At 44.0% G+C, this 20,554-nt stretch overlaps 1 long non-coding RNA gene across 1 annotated transcript in view; it reads left to right on the forward strand.

Annotated features, from left to right (window-relative positions):
* The first annotated feature begins 7,830 nt into the window (after window positions 1-7,830).
* LOC309353843 overlaps window positions 7,831-20,554 on the forward strand; it is a 36,608-nt gene continuing 23,884 nt past the window's right edge. The window contains exon 1 of the long non-coding RNA XR_014162059.1: window positions 7,831-9,958. This is a non-coding gene — a long non-coding RNA (uncharacterized lncRNA). The remainder of the gene's footprint in view (window positions 9,959-20,554) is intronic.

The following is a 20,554-nucleotide window of genomic DNA, read 5'->3' on the forward strand; positions in this document are numbered from 1 at the left end:
TGCTTTGCATTTCCCCTTGAGTTTTTCTTGCGAAAGTGGCAATTATTCTACACCGTCTCCCTTTAAAAAAAAAAAAGGCATTTCCTACCTACCTTCTTGGAGTTCCGTCTGCTCAAAAGGTAGGAAAATTAGATTTGATCTAGTACCATCAAGTTATTGTGTGCCTGATGTCCTCCTGTGAGTCAGCAATTTGTATAAATATGTGTGTGCAAAAGAGAAAGTTAAAGGAATGTTCCTGTACACAAAAGTATGGAAAGAGCAATCCATTCTGGCCCATCTCCGTACAAATCCTCATTGCATTGTGTTGAAGAGCAAGAACAGAAGGGCAATCAACTAGATAGAAAACAAAGACACATTTGGAACAGACCCTACCATCTTTGAGTGACAGTAAATGGTGTAAAACTGGGTGACAATGGAACTTCTACTTTCTCTTCTCCAACCCTTTGCAACCCCTATCCATTTGTTCCAGGGGATTCCCTGAGCCCTGTAGTGTAGACTTCAGGGATGTGCAAGGGAAGAAAGAAGCAGACTCCCTCTACGTTGGATCTCAGCCAGTATATCTTAAGATAGAAGTTGTTGAAGCCAGCAGCTGGCAGAGCGACTCAAGTATAGCATCTTTGCCGTTGGGTAGGTACAAAGAAGCACCATTGACCACTCTCTTCCCAATTCAGAGAACTCTAGGGGTGGAAGGGATCATCTAGTCCAAGCCCCTGCAATACAGGAATCACAGCTGAAGAATTCTCAACAGATGGTCATCTAACCTCTTGTTTAAAAACCTCCAATGAAGGAGAATCTATCACCTTCCCAGGTAATTGATGTTAAATTAGTATTCAAGCTTCACAAACCCGGTTATAAACCTGGTTTCAAATTTTGGTTAACAGAAGAAATATAATTAGTGCAGTGTAAAAGTAATATTACCACCAAGGGCAAAGTACTCTTTGGAAAGAACCTCATGGAACTTAGGGCAGCAGGAAGAAACAAGGGATCTCACAGTACATTCCCAACAACCAGGGTTAGGAGACTGAGAGCATGCCATCCAGCCTGGCTTCATAAGGGATCATACTGAGTAATGTGTAACACAGATGGTGTGTGCAGTTTCTGCCCCCTTCTATATACACAGCCAAGTGAAAAGCATGTTCTAATAATTGTTAAAGACAATCTGTTTCTGAGTGTGATGTCACCACCTGGATCCCCATGACTCTACCTTCTGCAATGGGAAGGACAAGAATTCAAATAAGCCTATTTCGGGAAGATTGGGTCGCTGAACTGTTTCTCAGGACTGTTTTCTGAACTGAGCAATCCGTGTAAAGATTTTGCTGCCTGTGTTTATTAGTTTTCCTCTTCCTTCCTCATTCCTTTTTCCTTTTATGTCTTGTCTTTTTAAAATTGTAAGCTTGGAGGCAGGGAATGTGTTATTTCCGTTGATCTGTTAGCCGCCCTGGGAGTTTTTTCTGCTTGAAAAGGGGCAGATAAATGCTTTGAAGGTATGAATAAATAAAAAATATATTATTGTTTTCTCAGATTGATTAATGCCGAATACTAGGGCACGGTGCAGAGTCCCTTGTGTTGCACTTTGCAAACCATCTGAGCTCTAAATTAAAGACTTCTCATAGCTTCCTTCTAATATAGGCCTGGTGCAATGCAGTAACAACTGTTGGTTTCAGTTCTCCTCTGAAAACAATGGGCTGCTTAAATGGTGGCGCAGCCACGTTGGTCATCTTCCTGGCTTTTGAATGTCAGAGTTTTTTAAAGACTACTTTTACTGTTCTTCTGTGCGGGGCTCTCAAGAGTATACTTATGACAGTGATTAAACATGAAAGGTGTAATTTCGGAAACCAAACCTGCCTCCGTGCAGGATAGTAATCATCCTGCCTACCACAGTATGCTGTTCTCTGGAGGACAATCATCAGGGCTGTTAACTCTCTCATTGTACTTGCTAGCTAAAATTAGGGCCAAACTACACATTATGCAGGAGATCAATGACTGGATCACCTTTTCTTTCTTCCTTCCTTTCTTCCTCCCCCCTCCCTACTAAAATACAGCAATGGAAGCCTGTCTGGGTTTCTTGTGGGGGGGGGTGTTAGCAGCAGCAAGTCAGGGGCAGTTAGCCCTTTGCTCATCTCCTTCAGGGTCTCCTCTTCCAAATCCCTTGCCTAGGCTCCTCCTTTTCTGAGCAAACAGCAACTGGAGGGGTGCTCCTGTCTGGAAAAGCAGCAGAGGCAGAAGGAAAAAATTAAACACCTCTTTCCACACCACTGTTCCAAAGAAACCAGCACTGCCCCACTGTGGGTGCACTCCAGTGGAAAAGAGGTTAGGATACCCAGACACAAATCTCCTGTGTAACATGTAGCCTGGCCCTTTGAGGCAAGTGGAAGTCTCTGAGCAGGAAGTGCCTATTGAATTGCGTGTTGTCTACAATAAATTCTAGTGGCACCAACATGTAACATGATAGATGGTCCCAATAACACTTGATCCCGATGCAAGGAGGACAGGGACACCACCTGCTTCAGCTTATCTAGGGCAGTGGCTGAATTAGAAACGCACATGTTCTACTCAGATATGGCAGCCTACTCTGGAATGGCAGTGCCCTGCCAGCAGGTGTCACGGTGGACTGACACCAGATTCTCTCTATTGCTTACACCTCCAAATCGCAAGCTGAGTTTTGTGGAAGTTCACTGCTAGTGATTTTGTTACTTGATACCTTAATGTAAAACACATTGTTGGGTTGTGATGGCAGTGCAAGGGCTGGTGTGTTGGTGTCAAATTTGGGCTTCACTCCCACTCACAGGCGCCTGCACACCACAAGGCGGTGTGTGGCCTGTGGGTTCCACACTGGCAGCCCACTTGGTATGAAAAGCTGGACCACCCTGCTTTGGGCCATGTCCAGAAAGACACTAGAGAACGGAAGGTGTGCCTGGATCACTGGTGTTCGATTTAACTGAGTGCCAGGCTCTTGAACTCCTTCAAATGTGTAAAGGGGGTGGGGTGAGAAAAAAGGGTGTCTGGTGTTCCTAACTTTAGCCCTGTTTCCTGCTTTGCATCAGTCACTATTGCATGCCTCTGGTCCTCGATTGGGGGGATCCCCAGGCTTGGATTCAGACCCTGAATTCTGGTCTTAGCAATGCCACTGACTATAACCGAGCTATGATCCTCCCCATCATAAACAATCTGCTCAGTTGTTGGTAATAATGTTACATCAAGCCCAAATCCACATGTAGACATTCAAAATAGTGTGAGCACTTCCCATACCCTTTTGCTGGGCAAGAAGCAGGGCTGTTTTCACAACAGATAAATGATGGCCCAGGAAATTAATTTTCTCCCACTTCCTGTAGTACTGCAAATCAGTCTCTTTCTTTTGAGTTTTGTCTGACAACCATCCCCACGGCTCCCATGAGCTCTTCGAATCATCTTTGCATACCATGTGGCAGATTTATTGTATTGCAAATCTTGGCAAAACACATGGGTAGAGATTTAATAATGCCAGCATGACAGCAAACACGTTGGGTGCATTTTGCTGTAGCTGTAAATTTAATTTGCATGTGCGTCCAGACTTGGCGCCTTTGTTATCTGATAGAGTTAGGCTCTGTTGTGGATAACATCATTATTGAGAAATCAGTTCAGTTTATAAGCTGAACACACCGCAAAGTTTCAGCTGATGACAAGGTTCCTTGGGCTTGCAAATTGAATCACGCCACTCTAGAGAGGAAGAAAAAATATCCAGAAATGGGTTAAAAACCAAATTATTGTCATCCACATGCAACAAATGTATGAAATTATGGAGAAAAACCAAGAGAGGTCTTCGAAAGTATTTAAAATAAGGGAGGAAAGTGAGAGCAAGTGTGGTGTAGGAGTGTCAGACTAGGACCTGGGAGACCAGGGTTCAAATCCCCATTCGGGCATGAAGCTCACTGGGTGATTTTGGGCTCATCACTACCTCGCAACCTAACCTACCTTGGAGGGTTGTTGTAAGGATCAAAAGAGGAAAGAGAGAACCATGGAAGTCACTAAACCTATTGGAGAAAAATGTGGGATATGTGTGTGTGTAGATAAATACATTGAGCTTCAGGAGAGGAGAGTGTTCTGCTTAAAGACATTGCTGATGTTTCAGTTTACTGTTTGTGTAGCCTTGAACTGTTCTGTGTTGCATGTGACCTGCTCAATGGATCTGCTTGCTAAGAAGCAAATACATTGCCTTAGCTTACCCCAAGCATCAGGCCATTTGATTGATTTCATTATCTTCTTGGAGCAGTCAATGTTTGGTGTACCAAAGTCTTGACAGTTTAGCGCCTCCCAAATTGCCCATGAGAGAATGAGCTGTTTACACTCCCCTGAACAAATTAGTTTTCATCATGATCAGGGCTAATTCCTCAGCATGCCCAAAGCAAAGCAGTCCATGACTCAAGCAGAGCTATTGACCCATGCTGAGCTGGTGGTTTCTCATTTATTTTGAGACTCTACTGGAGTCTCCTTCAACAAGAGAACTGAAATTGGCCACGTCCTTAGTCTGACATTACTCATGCATGGCTTGCAAGTATGTACATTTGCCCCTTTCACCCACCATTTACCTCTTTTTTCATGTCTTCTGGAAAGATTAGGAGTGATACATGGTGTTCCCGGAAGGCCATATTTGATCTTGGATTCCTGCTATGAAGATTAGGAAGCAGCTTAAACTGAGACAAAACAATTGATGGTTTCTAAAAACAGCCAGCTTGGAAGTCAGCCCAAGAGAGCCCTACCTGCTGAGCTCAGATGTGGATGCATGCATTAACGGCTATTAAGGACATTTTGAAATTTAAGTTCCCACTATTTGAAGGTTAAGGCCTACTGTTAACATTTATCTTGAGCTGGGCCCACTCTGAAAAAGCTCTGCTCATAGGAACTTGGGTTGACACCCTTGGTTTCATACTGAAGCCTGTTAAGCACATTTCTATGCAGCAGGCACAAATTAATCAGTTAAACTTTATCCCCACCATCACTACATCTGGGCAAAATGTGGTCAGTTGTATTTTCCATGTCATCCAATTAAAGTAGATGGCACTTCAGATACAACTGTGAACCACCAGAAGAAGCTGAGTGCTATATAGATTTGACTCCTCCTACATGAACTTTCCTGTCTTTCAATCATGGTTGTCACTGGGGGCTCTGTTCTGTGTCCTGTAATCGGTGGGGATCTGGGGCAGAGCCTTATCAGTAGGAGCACCCCAACTGCACAACAAGGAAGTTAGACTGACCCCTTTTTGTTGCATATCAAGGGGGTGATAAATATATTTTTGTTCCCCAAGGCTTTTACATGCATTGTAATTTTACGCTTTCTCTGTATGGCTTGAGCATCTCTTCTTTCTTTCTTTTTTTAGGTATTGGTGTGGTTTTCTTTTTTACCCATTAATGTTTTTATCACGTTTTCAAGAAGTATTGTTACAGTTGCATAGTTACAGACACAGCTGTGAACCATTGTATTCAATCACTGTAATAAAAGAATGAAACCTGTGGGCTCTTTTAAAGCCCAAATGAGAAATGGAAATGTTTTATAAAGCTTGCTTTCTTAAAGCAATGCACTGAGATCTGCAACAACAACAAAAAATGCATCATGGACTGCTCCTGTTTGGAATGTCAGCTAGGTACCCTTTCCCAGGATATTCCATTCCTCCTCTTCCCCTGCTCACCCACCCAGTAGTCAGTGTTTCATGGCTACTGATCCCACCCAGTTTTCAGTGAGCAGGGATGGGGTGGAGGAAATCCCACATAGAATTTATTTCTAAAGATCATTGTGTTTCCGCAAGCCTTAGTGTGTGTGCATGGATGGCCCATGTTGACTCCATACTCAAAATCTTGAGTTTGCTATTGGTATCTAGGATTAATTTTCTGGGTATGTCTGTTCCACTTAGGGAGCTCTCCTAACTCCTGCTCTGGGATGGTGGGGTGGGTGGGTTTGGATTTGGCAAAGATGTCTTTCTCCCCACAGTACCCCCGGCCCAAGCTCATCCAGCTCCACAGAAGCACCTGCTGTGCCCACTGAAGGTGTGGGTGCCTTGGGAGCTGGTGGTGTTGGTGTTTCTGCTGGCAGTAGCAAAATGGTGTGGAGTGGAGCAAGTCTGTCACAGGATCTGCTGGATCATAGGCTTGTCCAGACCATGCCTCTGCTATGCTTCCTTGGAGGAGCAAGGGGGAAAAACACTACGCTTCTCTGCCACTCTGATCATCCCCAAGTTAGGATTGCTCTGCCCAGCATCTTTTCCTTTTTAAATCTTCCTCCTCCCACCTTAATTTAGCTCAATCACAGTTGTGTATTAAATTTTCTATTCTTCCTTGTCTCTTTTTTGGCTGGTGGTTGTCGTTTTTTTTGCAAAACGGCGACAGACGAGGCATAATAATGAATTAGTACCTTGACACAAATCACAGACTTTCAGCCCTGAAAAGAAACATTCACATGTTGTCCTGACCTCAGTCAGACTACAAATATAGCCAGAATTGCTGGTTACCAAGGCAGTTAAATCTTTAGTTAATGAAAACAAACAGAGGTAGTAATAAGCATGCTGGCACTCAGAATTGTTCGGGGTATTTATAAATGGCACTTGCTGTTTAGTGGCAGGCATAATCGGGGTAATTATCAAGAGCCTTTGCAGAACTCGGAATGAAAAGTTCTTCTGTTTGGGGAACAAATGCAAGGCAAGCCCTCGTTTCTTCCTGGGCCATAAACATTCAAAGCAGAAAATAGCTGTCATTGCTGCAAAGGCCTGTCCAGACAGCAGCTTCTCCTGTAGTTCATTGCGTGCTGTAGCTCCCTTGGCCAAGGGCCCTGGGAGGGTCCCACTGGGGCTGATGCCGATACCTATTTGGCCATTCTGCCAACCAGTTCCCTGCCCATTGGCTTAACTGGCCGCAGCAGCAATAGCAACTGGGTCTGATTACATTTCCCTACATGTCTTCAAGTGCCTGATGTAAACCAAGTGAGTCTTGCCACATTCTAAGGATTATCCACTTGAGATGCAGAGCTGTGCTTTTTCTCTGGTGGCACCAGTGCTGTGAAATTTACTCTCTCTGAAATAAAACAGTGTTATCATTCTGCATGCTTTTTAAGATATTGTATACCTGTTTGCTTTAGCATTCACTTCATCTCTTTAGTCTTCTGAGTTAATTGTGTTATTGCCTGTTTTGACTATGGTGATTTATATAGAATCATAGACATGGAGCTGGAATGGACCACAAGAGTCATCTAGTCCCAAATTCATGCAATGCATATTTTGCCAAATGTAGGACTTGAACCCACAACCCTGAGATTAAGAATCCGATACTCTACCAATTGAGCTGTCCCAGCTGTAATTTTAATATTTTGATTGGATTTTTATCATGCATTTCAATTATGGGTGTTTATATTTTAATGTCTGCACAATTGGTTTTTAGACTTGCAAACCGCTTGGAAGCTTATTCTGGCATTAAGTGGTATATAAATAAATACATAAGACAGTAACGGCAATCGGTATTGGTGTCAGGTAAGCTTCCCCTGTTTAGGGAAGTTTTTAATGTCTGATGTTTTATTGCTTTTTTATTTACAGATAGGTAGCCGTGTTGGTCTGCCATAGTCAAAACAAAAAAAATTCCTTCCAGTAGCACCTTAAAGACCAACTAAGTTAGTTCTTGGTATGAGCTTTCGTGTGCATGCACACTTCTTCAGATACCCCTTCCAGTAGCACCTATCTAAAGAAGTGTGCATGCACACAAAAGCTCATACCAAGAACTAACTTAGTTGGTCTTTAAGGTGCTACTGGAAGGAATTTTTTTTGTTTTGCTTTTTTATTGTTATTATTATCATTAATTCTGTTGGGAGCCGTCCAGAGTGGCTGGGGAAACTCAGCCAGATGGGTGGGGTATAAATAATGTTGTTGTTGTTGTTGTTACAGTATTGGGCTGAGACAGTGAATAAACCCTCTGCACTCCTTTCTTGCACAAAGGGCAGGTTGTAGCAGGGCTGCACTTTTAGCCCCGGCCCCATTGTTTGGGTTTCTTTGTCCAAATACAATGGCTAAAGCGCCAGCCCCTCCTTGCACGTGTGGTTTATGTGCCATTGGCACACTCACACAACCAACTTCTCAAATTGGGCAGCACCCCCTACATGTGAGGAGGTGCAAGCACCTTGCCTTGGCTTGGCTTTTGCATGCAGACAACCACATGCAGTTGCTATGAGAAGAAGATCCATTGTTGGGACAGGGTGAAAAGAGTGGCTCCTCTCCAGTCTGCATCCAGGTATGCTCTACGTGGAAATAACAAGCGTGTGTGGCTTTAGTTTTTGTGTAATTCTCTCCTTTCTTGAGTGATGCACAAAGAGTGGAGAAAAGGGCTCCAAAAATGGGCCAAGCAGGAAAAAAGGAGGGAGGGGTTATTCAGGGGCTCACTAGTACAAGAAATTTTTTACTCTCGAGAGCTTGAAAAACCTGAGAATTCTACAAACCTAGCCAACTGCAGAAACAGCTTGGAATAATATCGGCACAAAACAGATTTCTCTTTCTCTGCATCTAAGGTGAGCCTTTGCAATGACCCTTCTGGGCTGCGTTGTTTAGACTCCCCTTTCTAGTCCCTGGTTTGCCAATTGGAGAAGCAGGGATCTCTCTCAGTGTGAACAGCAGATGTCAGATATGCTGAATCCGGTTAATTAATGCATTTTTGCCTTTTGAGTCATACTGTACAAATATGTTTTGTTTACCCCTTTTTCTCAGTGCTACCATATATGCTGCGTAGATTACTCATGTGGTGAGAGCATCTGGGGCTCTGTGTTGTGTGGTACAGGGAACGGGAATGAACCCGGACTCTCTGCCTCCCTTAACAAACAACTGATGCTGATAAAGCCTCACTGTTTCAGCTGTCCATCTACATTGGTCCATGTAGCTCAGTATTGTCCACACTGATTGACAGCGGCTCTCCAGGTTTTTTAGGCAGGGTTCCCTCCCCCCATCCTACCTGGAGGTAACAGAGATCAAACCTGTGACCTCTGCCACTGAGCTGTGGCCCTTCCCATGGCTGCCTTGCTACCAAATGTGCTTTTTTTCCTGGATCAGGACTTGTGTGAATAGTCACAGATACTCACAAACCATAATCAGTGTTTTATTTTGTATAGGCATTTCCACATCCCGAAGAAGGTGAACTTCCTTTAAGGCATCCGTAGGGAATTGCTCAACTTCTGTAACACAAAGCCAAAATAGCACAAAACCTTTGGAGAACTCTGAGGCTTACAAGAAATAAATAAATCCTCGCAGTGTTCTGCATCATTGTTTGTATTTGCATGTCAAACAAGTGCTTGCTTCTTTCTATTTTCTTAGCTAAAAGACGGACACAAGTGTAGAAAATGTGAATGATGGTGGGGATGGAAGAGTCACGCTTTAAGAAGAAAGAGACAGTGAGAGACATGAATATTATTAAGACGCTATTAGGGCCAAATGCAGTGAAATGTACTTCACAGTCACCTGGTTCACAGGCTCAAGAAAAGAGTCTAGCTAAAGGAAAACAGAAGGAAATGGTTGCAGGGTGAACTGAAATAACCTGAAGATATCAAAACAAGCAAGTATCTTTACTGCTGTTTTTATCTTGACAATGTTGATTCTACTTATCTGCCTGTCCCCAGCCTGTTCTGCCCTTGCCCATTTTTTAATTCTTTGAAATTCCAACTATATTCATTTTCCTAATTACTTACATATTATGCTTTCATTCCTGTTAGGTCCCCAGAGCACCACGTAGCAGCTGGGAGAATCCCAAAAGAGCAGTGGGCAATTTCTTAAAATATTGCATTGAAACAGGGTTAACTTGCCATCTGAACTCAGTTGATGAGGTAGATAGATCTTCTGAAGCAATGAATTCCATAACTTGATCCCTGTTGATGAGATGATCTGGTCTTGCATCCTTGTTCTCACATCTCACAGGGTGGAGGAATAAATAACTAAACATCTCCTAGTCCTACAGGGCTTTGAAGGTAAGGGTCAGCATCTTGAATTTCACCAGCAAGCAAATTCAGAACCAATGTCACTGATCTAATATCAGTGTTTTGTAATATGGCTGAATAAACTAGGTTACCATCAGCAGCCTCACCAATGCATATTGCACCAATTGACATTTCCAGACATTTTCAAGGATGACCCAGACAGTGTTCTAAGATTTTCGTGGGGGAGTAGGCTGTATGCTGAGACTCTTCTAATTCCTGGCTAGCTTCCTGATAAAGCAATACAGTGGTACCTCGGGTTACAGATGCTTCAGGTTACAGACTCCGCTAACGCAGAAATAGTACCTTGGGTTAAGAACTTTGCTTCCGCATGAGAACAGAAATCATGCGGCGGCAGTGGGAGGCCCCATTAGCTAAAGTGGTGCTTCAGGTTAAGAACGGTTTCAGGTTAAGAACGGATCTCTGGAATGAATTAAGTTCTTAACCCGAGGTACCACTGTAGGCCATTAAGGAAACAAAGGGAACAGTTCTGTGCTAGGCCCCAAGAGGACCTTGCTTCTCCCATATCTGCTGCCTTGGACTCAAGCAAAAATCAGGCATGGCTCTGATTCTCTGGCTTCCCAGCCTGCTGCTTTGCTGCCAGCTTCAGGCTCACATAACTCTCAACTGTAGCCTTTGTACGTTTAAGGAAGCTTTTAATATTTGATGAATTATTGTATTTAATATTTTGTTGGAAGCCACCCAGAGTGCCTGGGGAAACCCAGCCAGATGGGTGGGGTATAAATATTTGTTGTTGTTGTTGTACCTTGGTTTAAGAACAGTCCAGTTTAAGAATGATTTGGTTTACAAACTCTGCAAAACCAGAAATAGTGTCTTGGTTTGAGAACTTTGCCTCGAAATCCGAACGGTGGAAGGGCACCAGCGGCGGGAGGCCTCATTAGGGAAAGCGTGCTTCGGTTTAAGAATGGAATTCCAGAACAGATTAAATTTGTAAACCGAGGTACCACTGTATTATTATTATAACCACCAGCCAGCTGAGGAAGGGGGACCTACCCATTTCCCATCAAGCATAGAGCTGTTCCCTCTGTTTCCTTAGGGGTGGTGTGCAACACTATGACAGTATTTTAATCTGGAAGTGTCCAGGGTGCTGGGTAACTGGCAAAATTAATACAGTCATACCTCAGAAGACGAACGCCTTGCAAGTTGAATGACTCCCGAACGCCGCAAACCCGGAAGTGAGTGTTCTGTTTTGTGAAGGTTCTTTGGAACCCGGATGTCCAACGCGGTTTCCACGGATTCCGATTGGCTGCAGGAGCTTCCTGCAGCCAATCGGAAGATGCACCTTGATTTCTGAACGTTTTGGAAGTTGAACGGACTTCTGGAACAGATTCTGTTCAACTTCTGAGGTACGACTGTATTCCCAAGTAAAGGCTGGAGCTGGCACAGCAGCTGAGGCTGGAAGCACGCTTTCAATTCTGGTTCAAGCTTGGCATGGAAGAGCCACGCTTCAGCAGTATTGATAGGAGCCCAGTTTTGAAAGGGCCAATGTGTGGCGACTCCTCATTTGCCTCCCTAGGGAAACATGTGCATAGGATTTCAAGACTATAGATGGCAGAGTCTCTGTTCACTACTACCATCTCCCCCGTAACCAAATTCTGGAAGCCGTTCAAACACCCAAGCATGGAAATACACATTTACACACGCTGTCTCAATCTGATGGCTTCCTTTCATGCCTACAGGAGCACCTATTTCAAACCGGCTGGTATCTTGTCCAGGGACCACGATAATAGGCTGAGCTGCCATTATGTCCTTGTTTGATCACATCATTACCACCCTACAAAAGAAGAAAACATTTTTTTCCACTGCTCCAGCCTTTGTTGTCTGCTGAAAATGCCTCCGTAGGAGATATTGCCATGGGGTGTTTTACACAGACCGTTTGTTAGAGAAAATAGAGAGGGATGTTCCTTTGCAGATTCCGACAAGCACAATCCAGCATTTAAGAACCGCATTTGTTCCTCCACGAGTCTCTCGTACAAGTGAGATACTTTTTTTCCTCCCCTTTAAAAGAAACACCATGATATTAATTAATTTGGACAGAAACTCCTCCGTAGAACAGGTGGAGTCTTTTAGCCATTTGTATATTAACACTCCTAAGTGAGGAATGTTCCTTTCATGTCTGCTCTTTTTAAAGAAACCAAGTCTTCGTCATGCACTTCTGCGACGAGACATAGGAATGCACGCAGAGCCCTGCTGGATCAGACCAAAGGTCCTCCTGCTCCAACATCCTTTTCCCTACAGTGGCTGGTCATATGCCTCTGGGAAGCTCAGAATTAGGACACAAAGGCAGCAGCCTTCTCCGGCGGTTGCTCCCCAGAGTCTGGCATTCAGTGAAATGAGTGCGCAGAAGGTTGCGCATTGCCTTTTTGAAGAGTAGGCATTACTCTCCATGAATCTATCTAATTCCCTTTTAAAGCCATCTAAGCAAGTAGCCATGACTAAGCCCGTGTAAGAAACGCCATGAACGAATTAGACAGATTTCCCAGAGGTAACAAGTTAATTCAGAACAAAGCCACATGAGCAATAAAAGAGTCTAGAGAAGACTCCCCCCCCCCCCCCGAGAAGGAGCCTGCGTATTATTGCAAGCTACTTGTGGCCTTGCTCATTGGCTTGGCCTCTAACAATAAATTTAATTGGCAGTCATGGTAAGTTAGGAATGGAAGGTGGTGCCTGGTGGCCAAGGTAAGGGCTGAGGCCCGTGTTCTGTCCAGGTGTATTCATGGCAAGTGAGGGAAATAGGGGTGGGTTTGGGGCTTGCCATAAAAGTCTCAGCACACCCTTTTGCTGCTGATTAGAGAAAAACCAGGTTTGCAGGGGGAGGAAGAAACTCCAAGCCTAATATAGCCAGTGTGGGTACCTGCTTGCTCACCTTCTGCTCAACCTATATATAGGTAAAAAAAGTTCCGCGACCCTGAACCAGTGCTGACAAGAAGCATGTCACCTGTAAAAAGCCTTGGACCCGGGTGGAAACAAACATCACCATCAAATGAGTGCAATTGATCATGGCATCATAGAGCTGGAAGGGACCCCGAGGGTCATCTAGTCCAACCCCCTGCAATGCAGGAATGCTGCCACAGCCACCATTGGGTGGACTCAAACCACCAACCTTCTGGTTAACAGCCAGACACACCGACTCACTGCGCCACCTTTCTACAAGGTGTGCATCTTCCTGATAAGTGCTGAAACCCGACTCCCTCGCTGGATTAGAAGAGCCTCCCCTATTCTTCACAAGGGGATTCAATTCTCAGAGTGGTTTAATAATCCTCCCTCCCAGGGAACTCCAAGAATTGCAATTCTGTGAGCGGCATTAGGAGTCTCCTAACAACTCTCGGCACCATTAACAAACTACAGTTCCCAAGATCCTGTGAGAAAGTAACAACTGCAAAGTGACATGAGAGTGCTTTAAATGGATAGTGTGGACGTGACCTAAGTGTCCTATATTCCATGGATTCTGCAAAAGGCTGCACTGGCCCTTCATACCACAAGGGGAAGCAAAGAGAGTTTACTATTGCATGGATTGCAGAGGTACAAAGTTACACTCAAGTCCTAGAGGTGGTGTTTGTTTGTTTTAGCATAGCGTTTTTTTTCAAGTGTGGCTTTCTGGGGGGAAACATGGGGCAGCTGCAGTTAGAATAGGTCCTAAGCTGGCTATTAGGAAAAGTTGAGGACGATGGATGAGGCCAAACCATAGGAGACTATGATGGTGAAGGTGAAGATTAGGAACAAAGTTTACCCCTTTTGTTAGGATAATTTAGACACTGCATGAAGTGGGACTCGGACTCCTAGACCAGGCTATGGCCAAATGGGAAAAAAGGGTAGAGAGGGAGAGTCTGCTTAACCCTTTCCCCTCTTGTACTTTTTTTTAGCACCAAATTGCTCTCAGGCTGCTTTTTGAACTGTGAGCAGGGAGGGAAAGGCAGGGTCCCCAGATGCGCTTGACTCCAGTTGTCTTTTGGAGGGAGTGTGGAATGCAGGGGAAATAATGTACTCTATAGCAAGAATCTTAGAGCTGCTCTCCTGGGACGAGAGAGAAAGAATGTAAGCAGCTCCCTTTTGAAGACTGGCTTTCCGCTCCCGTTTCTCCAGCAGAATTAATGTTGTGCCTCTAACATTAAGAACATGAGCTTTTGTTTGCTGGTAGTCCATCAGCAATTGGGACGCGGGTGGCGCTGTGGGTTAAAGCCTCAGCGCCTAGGGCTTGCCGATCGAAAGGTCGGCGGTTCGAATCCCCGCGGCGGGGTGCGCTCCCGTTGCTCGGTCCCAGCGCCTGCCAACCTAGCAGTTCGAAAGCACCCTCGGGTGCAAGTAGATAAATAGGGACCGCTTTCTAGCGGGAAGGTAAACGGCGTTTCCGTGTGCAGCTCTGGCTCGCCAGAGCAGCGATGTCACGCTGGCCACGTGACCCGGAAGTGTCTTCGGACAGCGCTGGCCCCTGGCCTCTTAAGTGAGATGGGCGCACAACCCCAGAGTCTGTCAAGACTGGCCCGTACGGGCAGGGGTACCTTTACCTTTACCTAGTCCATCAGCAGGACACCAAAAAGAAAGCAGGAAGCTGAAGTCTATAAATATTATCACTTAATTATATGGGGTTTGTATCGATGAGTCTTCACCGCAGGCAGCATAACAAACAAAGGGTTTCCTCTTATTGTAGCCATGTGATTTTATTATTTGCTGAGAAAAGATAAGAGCTGCAAACTGGAAAGCAGAAGCACTCCTCTCTGATGCAACTATTTCACTCTCCCATTGCCCTGTGTTGCAAGGGCAGCCTTCCTAGAGTTTCTTCCAGCAATGTAGCAATTCCAGTGTGAGAGCCAGTGTGGTGTAGTGGTTAAGAGCGGTAGACTCGTAATCTGGGGAACCGGGTTCGCGTCTCTGCTCCTCCACATGCAGCTGCTTGGGCTAGTCACACTTCTCTGAAGTCTCTCAGCCCCACTCACCTCACAGAGTGTGTGTTGTGCGGGAGGAAGGGAAAGGAGAATGTTAGCCGCTTTGAGACTCCTTCGGGTAGTGATAAAGTGGGATATCAAATCCAAACTACTCCTCCTCCTCCAGTGGAGGCTCTCACGAGGACTCTGGGAAGCTCTTGCAAGATCTCATGAGAGCCTCCCAGAGCTCAAAAGCTATTTTTGTGCAAGGTTTTCCCAGCATGGAAATAGCTTTTAAGCTCTCCACCGTCATTGCATTTAATTTGCGCAATTTCAATTGGCCAGTCACCAAGTATGTCAAGTTGAAATTGTGTAAGTTTAAAGGCGTGTAAGGTGTGAGTGATCTGTAATCTGTTTACAAATGTGCAGGTTGAACAGGTGCTAAATGGGCTTCAAAAGGTAGCATAATGTAGGAATCTAAATCTAAAGATGTTTGTTATAGCTTATAAAGCCCATGCGACCAAGCTGCTTGAAAGATCTCCTCTTTTGACAATCTCATGCTTTAAGAACGGATGTTCTGACCCTCTCGAATGTGTCATTTGTAGGGGAAACCTGCAGTGAAAGACACTTGTTTTTCAAGGAGATACGTTGATTGGTCTGTAGGATTCTTCCCCCCTGCTTAGTAGCACCTTGGCAAGCGGCAAGGGTTTGGGGTTTGCTTCATTGTTTGCTTTCACCCAAGTCTAAGTAGCAGCCGGATGTGGGAAGACCTGCTGGTGGGCCAGGTGTAGGCTGAGTACCTGCCAGCAGGAATGCAGCTGCAGAGTTGATTAACTGTGCTGGTCCCTGTAGATTGGCCTAGTTTGACAGGTGGGTTGAATTTGGGTATTAGGCCAGCAAGCCACCAAGAGTCTAGAAGAGAAGAGCTTTTTTCAGTTCCAGCACCTCACCAGTGCCATTCGAAGAGAACAAGGGAGGCATTCATGGTGAGTCCTGACACCTCTTTTTCTAGAAAAATAGCACTGTTGAAGAGTATATAAGTTTATCAGGTGGGGTCTGACTCCTGGAGGTTCATTGTAGGCCCTGACATAACTTAGCTGGTAGAGCATGGGTAGGCAAACTTAGGCCCAGGGGCCAGATTCGGCCCAATTGCCTTCTAAATCCGGCCCGGGGATGGTCCAGGAATCAGCGTGTGTTTACATGAGTAGAATGTGTGCTTTTATTTAAAATGCATTTCTGGGTTATTTGTGGGGCATAGGAATTCGTTCATTATATTTTTCAAAATATAGTCTGGCCCCCCTCAAGGTCTAAAGGACAGTGAACTGGCCCCCTGCTGAAAAAGTTTGCTGACCCCTGTGGTAGAGGATGAGGCTCTTAATCTCAAGGTTATGGGTTCAAGTCCCATGTTGGGTGAAAGATTCCTGCATTTCATGGAGTTGGACTGGTGAGGATCCTCGTGGTCCTTACTACTCTGATTCTGTGAAAGGGTGCAACAAACAGGCCAGCTGGAATCTTCCTGTTACTGATCACTGGAGCTCAGGGTAACTGAACGGGGAAGCGTTTTACCTTGTTCGTGCTATGTTAGTTGGCTTGAAGTCTGTTTTGCTGTTTTTGTTGTGCTGTGTTTAAGCCTGCTATTTAATGAAAGCAATGTGATGTCCCTGAATCAAAGAAGAAGAAAAGCTATTGCATTTGGCAAAAACATCATTGCACCCTGTATGTGTGGAATGTTGGGTTATCTTCCTCTTTGTTTGAAAACTTTCCTCTCCCCCATAAGCATTTGATTCTGTTCCTGTTTAATGCATCTGGTGTATGGTGCTGCTGTTTGTGGTTTTGCTACTCCTTTTAGTTAGTTAATTTGTGTTTTAATGGTTGGGTTATTTTTGCTTTTATATTTGTAAGCCTTTTTGAGCAACTTCTTGGTGGATGGGGGAAGTGGGGCATATACCCATTAACCAAAAATAGCTAAATTCATATTTGACTATCCTCCTGCATATCTTCATAATGTCGTGCTTTCTTGTTGTTGTTTCTGGAACTAATACAAGGTGATGCAGCATTATTAAAACAAGCATTTGGCGGCCGGGGGGATAAGTAGCTTTTAATTGTATATTTTATGAAACAATGGAGATTTAGGATACACATCAAATTGATGGTTTCAATTTTTCATAGCAATAGAAATGATTAAAAATCCATCTATACAGATCAGAGAAATGTTTTCAGGGAAGGAGGAAAAGATAGCAAACTATGACAGATGCTAACTGTTAATCCTTCATCTAGTCTAGAAAATTGTAGGAAAGTAATAGAATACCTGGGAATTTTGTGGCATATGGAAGAAGTTGGAGGCAGAAGGAGACTGACCTGATCTTTCAGTGATATTTATGTTAAAAATAAAACGTATTGGGATGACCTAGACATATGCAATTAAAATGAATAAGAAATGAATGCAATTCAGATGAATTTTTAAAATGAAAATGAATTGAGAAAATTTGCACACCTTTTAGTAAAGAATCTTAACCTCTTGCAACTTGAACAAACAGTACCTAATTGACACAAACTTTACTGTGTTCTTGAAATTAAAGGGTTTAGTTTGTTCATATTTCCTGGCATACCAATTTAACTGTGTTCTTTTAAGATTTATTTATGTTTAAGTGGGCTGTAATTGTGCTGTGCTTTGTGATGCCTTCTGAGCACTAAAGTCAAGTCATCCTGTACTATATTTGAAACTGATTTATTAGCTGAACAACATCATTACACAACATAAACACCATTAAGCATGGTAGATAAATGTAAACATCTAGCAGTTCTTGCCTCTGTCCGGTTGTAATTCACATTGCCCTAAAGCTAAGTGGTCACTAATTTAATTCAGACCGAAATTAGTTGCCACCTATGTCAACTGCATTATTCAACTTTTTAGAAATGGTGTATTACACTGAAGCTGGCTGGGAAATTACCCTGAGGTATGCTGCTTCAGTCTAAAGAATAGCACACACTACTAACATCTTGGGAGCTGTAGTTTTTTAAGGGTGCTAACGCCCCTCTTCCTCTCACAGAGCTTCATTACTCAGAGTAGCTTAACACTCAATTCCTCTTTCAGGAAACTCCAGGAATCATAGTTCTGTGGTTTTCTAACAACTCTCAACACCCTTAAACTGCAACTCCCAGAATTCTTTGGGAGAATCCATAACTGTTTAAAGTGGTACCATAGTTCTTTAAATGTACGATGTGATTGTGGTCCTGGTCAAGATTAGCTGGTTATCTTTGTGTTCTTAACAGCTATGAGTTCTTATCAGGTGGAATAAAAATAAGAAGGAAGGAAGGAAGGAAGGAAGGAAGGAAGGAAGGAAGGAAGGAAGGAAGGAAGGAAGGAAGGAAGGAAGGAAGGAAGGAAGGAAGGAAGGAAGGAAGGAAGGAATAATAAACCTTTAATTTGTGGGTGCTGCTTAGCTGCAAAAATACAGAGGGCCTCTGATTAAAAGTATTTGGTGTTCCAGAAGTGTGTATCTCATCATAGCTAAAATAGGCACATCATGAAATATGTCAGAATCAGATAGCAGCCTCGGCACTGTCACTTTTTGCAGAGCAGGGAGACAAAATAAGCCCCTTTCTCGGTAATTGGTTGCTCTACTGTACTTATCCCCATTTTCTTACTGCCAAGTCTCATTTGCTCATTTATTCTGTGATTTGGATTGACAGTGCCTCTCCACAGTCATTCTCATTACAGCAGCCCAAGGGGCATAGTGGTCTTACTTAACGTAGGAAGGACTCAGACAGGGAAATGTTGCCTGCTAGAATCCTGCTCAGAAGATTCTGAAGTGCTGATCATGGCATTTGATTCTTTCCTACCTCCTGGTAACTTGCTAGATGAGGCAGCCGGCCCAACTGTAGTTCATCAGCCATCTTTTGCATGCAGTACAAATACTGCTCTTGGAAAAGGACCACAGCTCAGTGGCAGTCTGACCTGGTATAAAATAGTTTAGGCACAACAAATTAAAATAGTAAAGTAAATGGACAGCTGAGACACAGTTTTCACTGTATGAATGTGCATAAGCAGGCAGCACCGGCCCTACCATTGTGAAGCAGCTGCCTCAGGCAGCTGATTGTGGGTGTCAAGAAAGGCAGAACATTGTTACCTGTAGATATTATTGTATTGTTTCTCTGCCAGGGAAGGGAAAGAGCTGATTGTGGGACTTCCGCTTCCAGTGCCTGCCTTGGGATACATGATGTGGGGTTGAGGGGAATTTGGTGTCCTGCCTCAGACAGCAAAATGTCATGGGATGACCCTGGCTGGTGCTATGGATAAACGTTCTGTGCATTCCATATCGTGTGCAAACACATTTGTCATGTGGCTTGTGTCCATTTGTGTTCAGACCTAGGCTTCCAACCACGCCCTTTCTTGCTTCCAGACTCTGCATGTGATTGGGCTTTCTGTATGGTGAATGAATGTATATGTGGTGAGGTGCATGGCATGGCATGGCATGCTTACATAGGCTGGTTCTTTACCCACTACCAGAGTCTTTACAGCACTAATGCATTCACAAGCATATTTAGCATATACGTGCAGATTTCGGAAGGCATGTGCTGCTTGACTGAGAGCAGAAAGGGCCGGGTGCGAAAATGAGAAAGACATTTCACTTAATCCTGTGGCGGAAAGCAGGGCTTGTGAGCCTTTGTACTTGTCACTGGTCATAAAAAACAATATCCTTCATGGCTTGTGCTTAATTCATTACCATTTCAATATGAAAAAGGGCTCCATCCCTTGCAAGCCTTTTATCCCCTAATTAGATTTTCCTGTTATTGATGCTCTCATAATAATGGCTGCATCTGAATGGAATTTATGCAGTTAGATGACATTTAAAAAAAATAATAACTACACAGAACCAGTGCATAGAGCACCATATGTAAAGTGCCACTAACTGCATGTGGTTTCCCTGATAAGCTCTCTGCACACTCTCTCTCTCTCTCTCTCTCTCTCTCTCTCTCTCTCTCTCTCTCTCACACACACACACACACACACACACACACACACTCAACCATCTAATGTGACATCTGTGGCATTTAAATGTCTTACTATGAAATGTTTCTCTTCGCCCCCCCCCCCTTTAAATACAAAACCCTTTAACACTGAGGCAAATCGTGCTCAGCAGAGAAAGCGAATGCATGCGTTGGAGTGATTTAGAGGACACTGTATTTCCAATGATGTCATTGTAAATGAGGCTGAGCAGTTCGGCTGAAAACACCCATCTGAAAGCCAAGACCTTTCTGGCGGTGGAAATTGCTCATGGCTGCTCAGGGCTTTACCCACATCCAGTAGATTAGGAATGGGGAGCCTGTGGCCCTCTGAATGTCACTGGACTACAATTCCCATCAGCCCCAGCCAGCATGGCCAATGGGAAAAGATGATGGGAATTATAGTCAAACAACTTCTGCAGGCCTGCAGCTCTGTGGTAGATACATTGAGTTGCTGTTGCGTTTTATCAACAGACAAGCCTTTTGACTTAGTGTGTTTGTTGCATTAGTGGCATTTAGTTGTTCAGACTTGTTGGTGGTCTACAACAAATAAAAGAAAAGCAACCAACTAGGTCTTTAATGTATGCACACAGCTGGTGAGTGGCCTGATAAAAATGTGGTTTATTCTGCAAAAAGCGGCATCTAACCACTAACTGAATTTCTTCGTATTAACACATCTAAGCTAGTACCGTTGTTTGTC

This window comes from Podarcis melisellensis, assembly GCF_964234715.1.
Source record: "Podarcis melisellensis genome assembly, chromosome: 12".
Lineage (NCBI taxonomy): Eukaryota > Metazoa > Chordata > Lepidosauria > Squamata > Lacertidae > Podarcis > Podarcis melisellensis.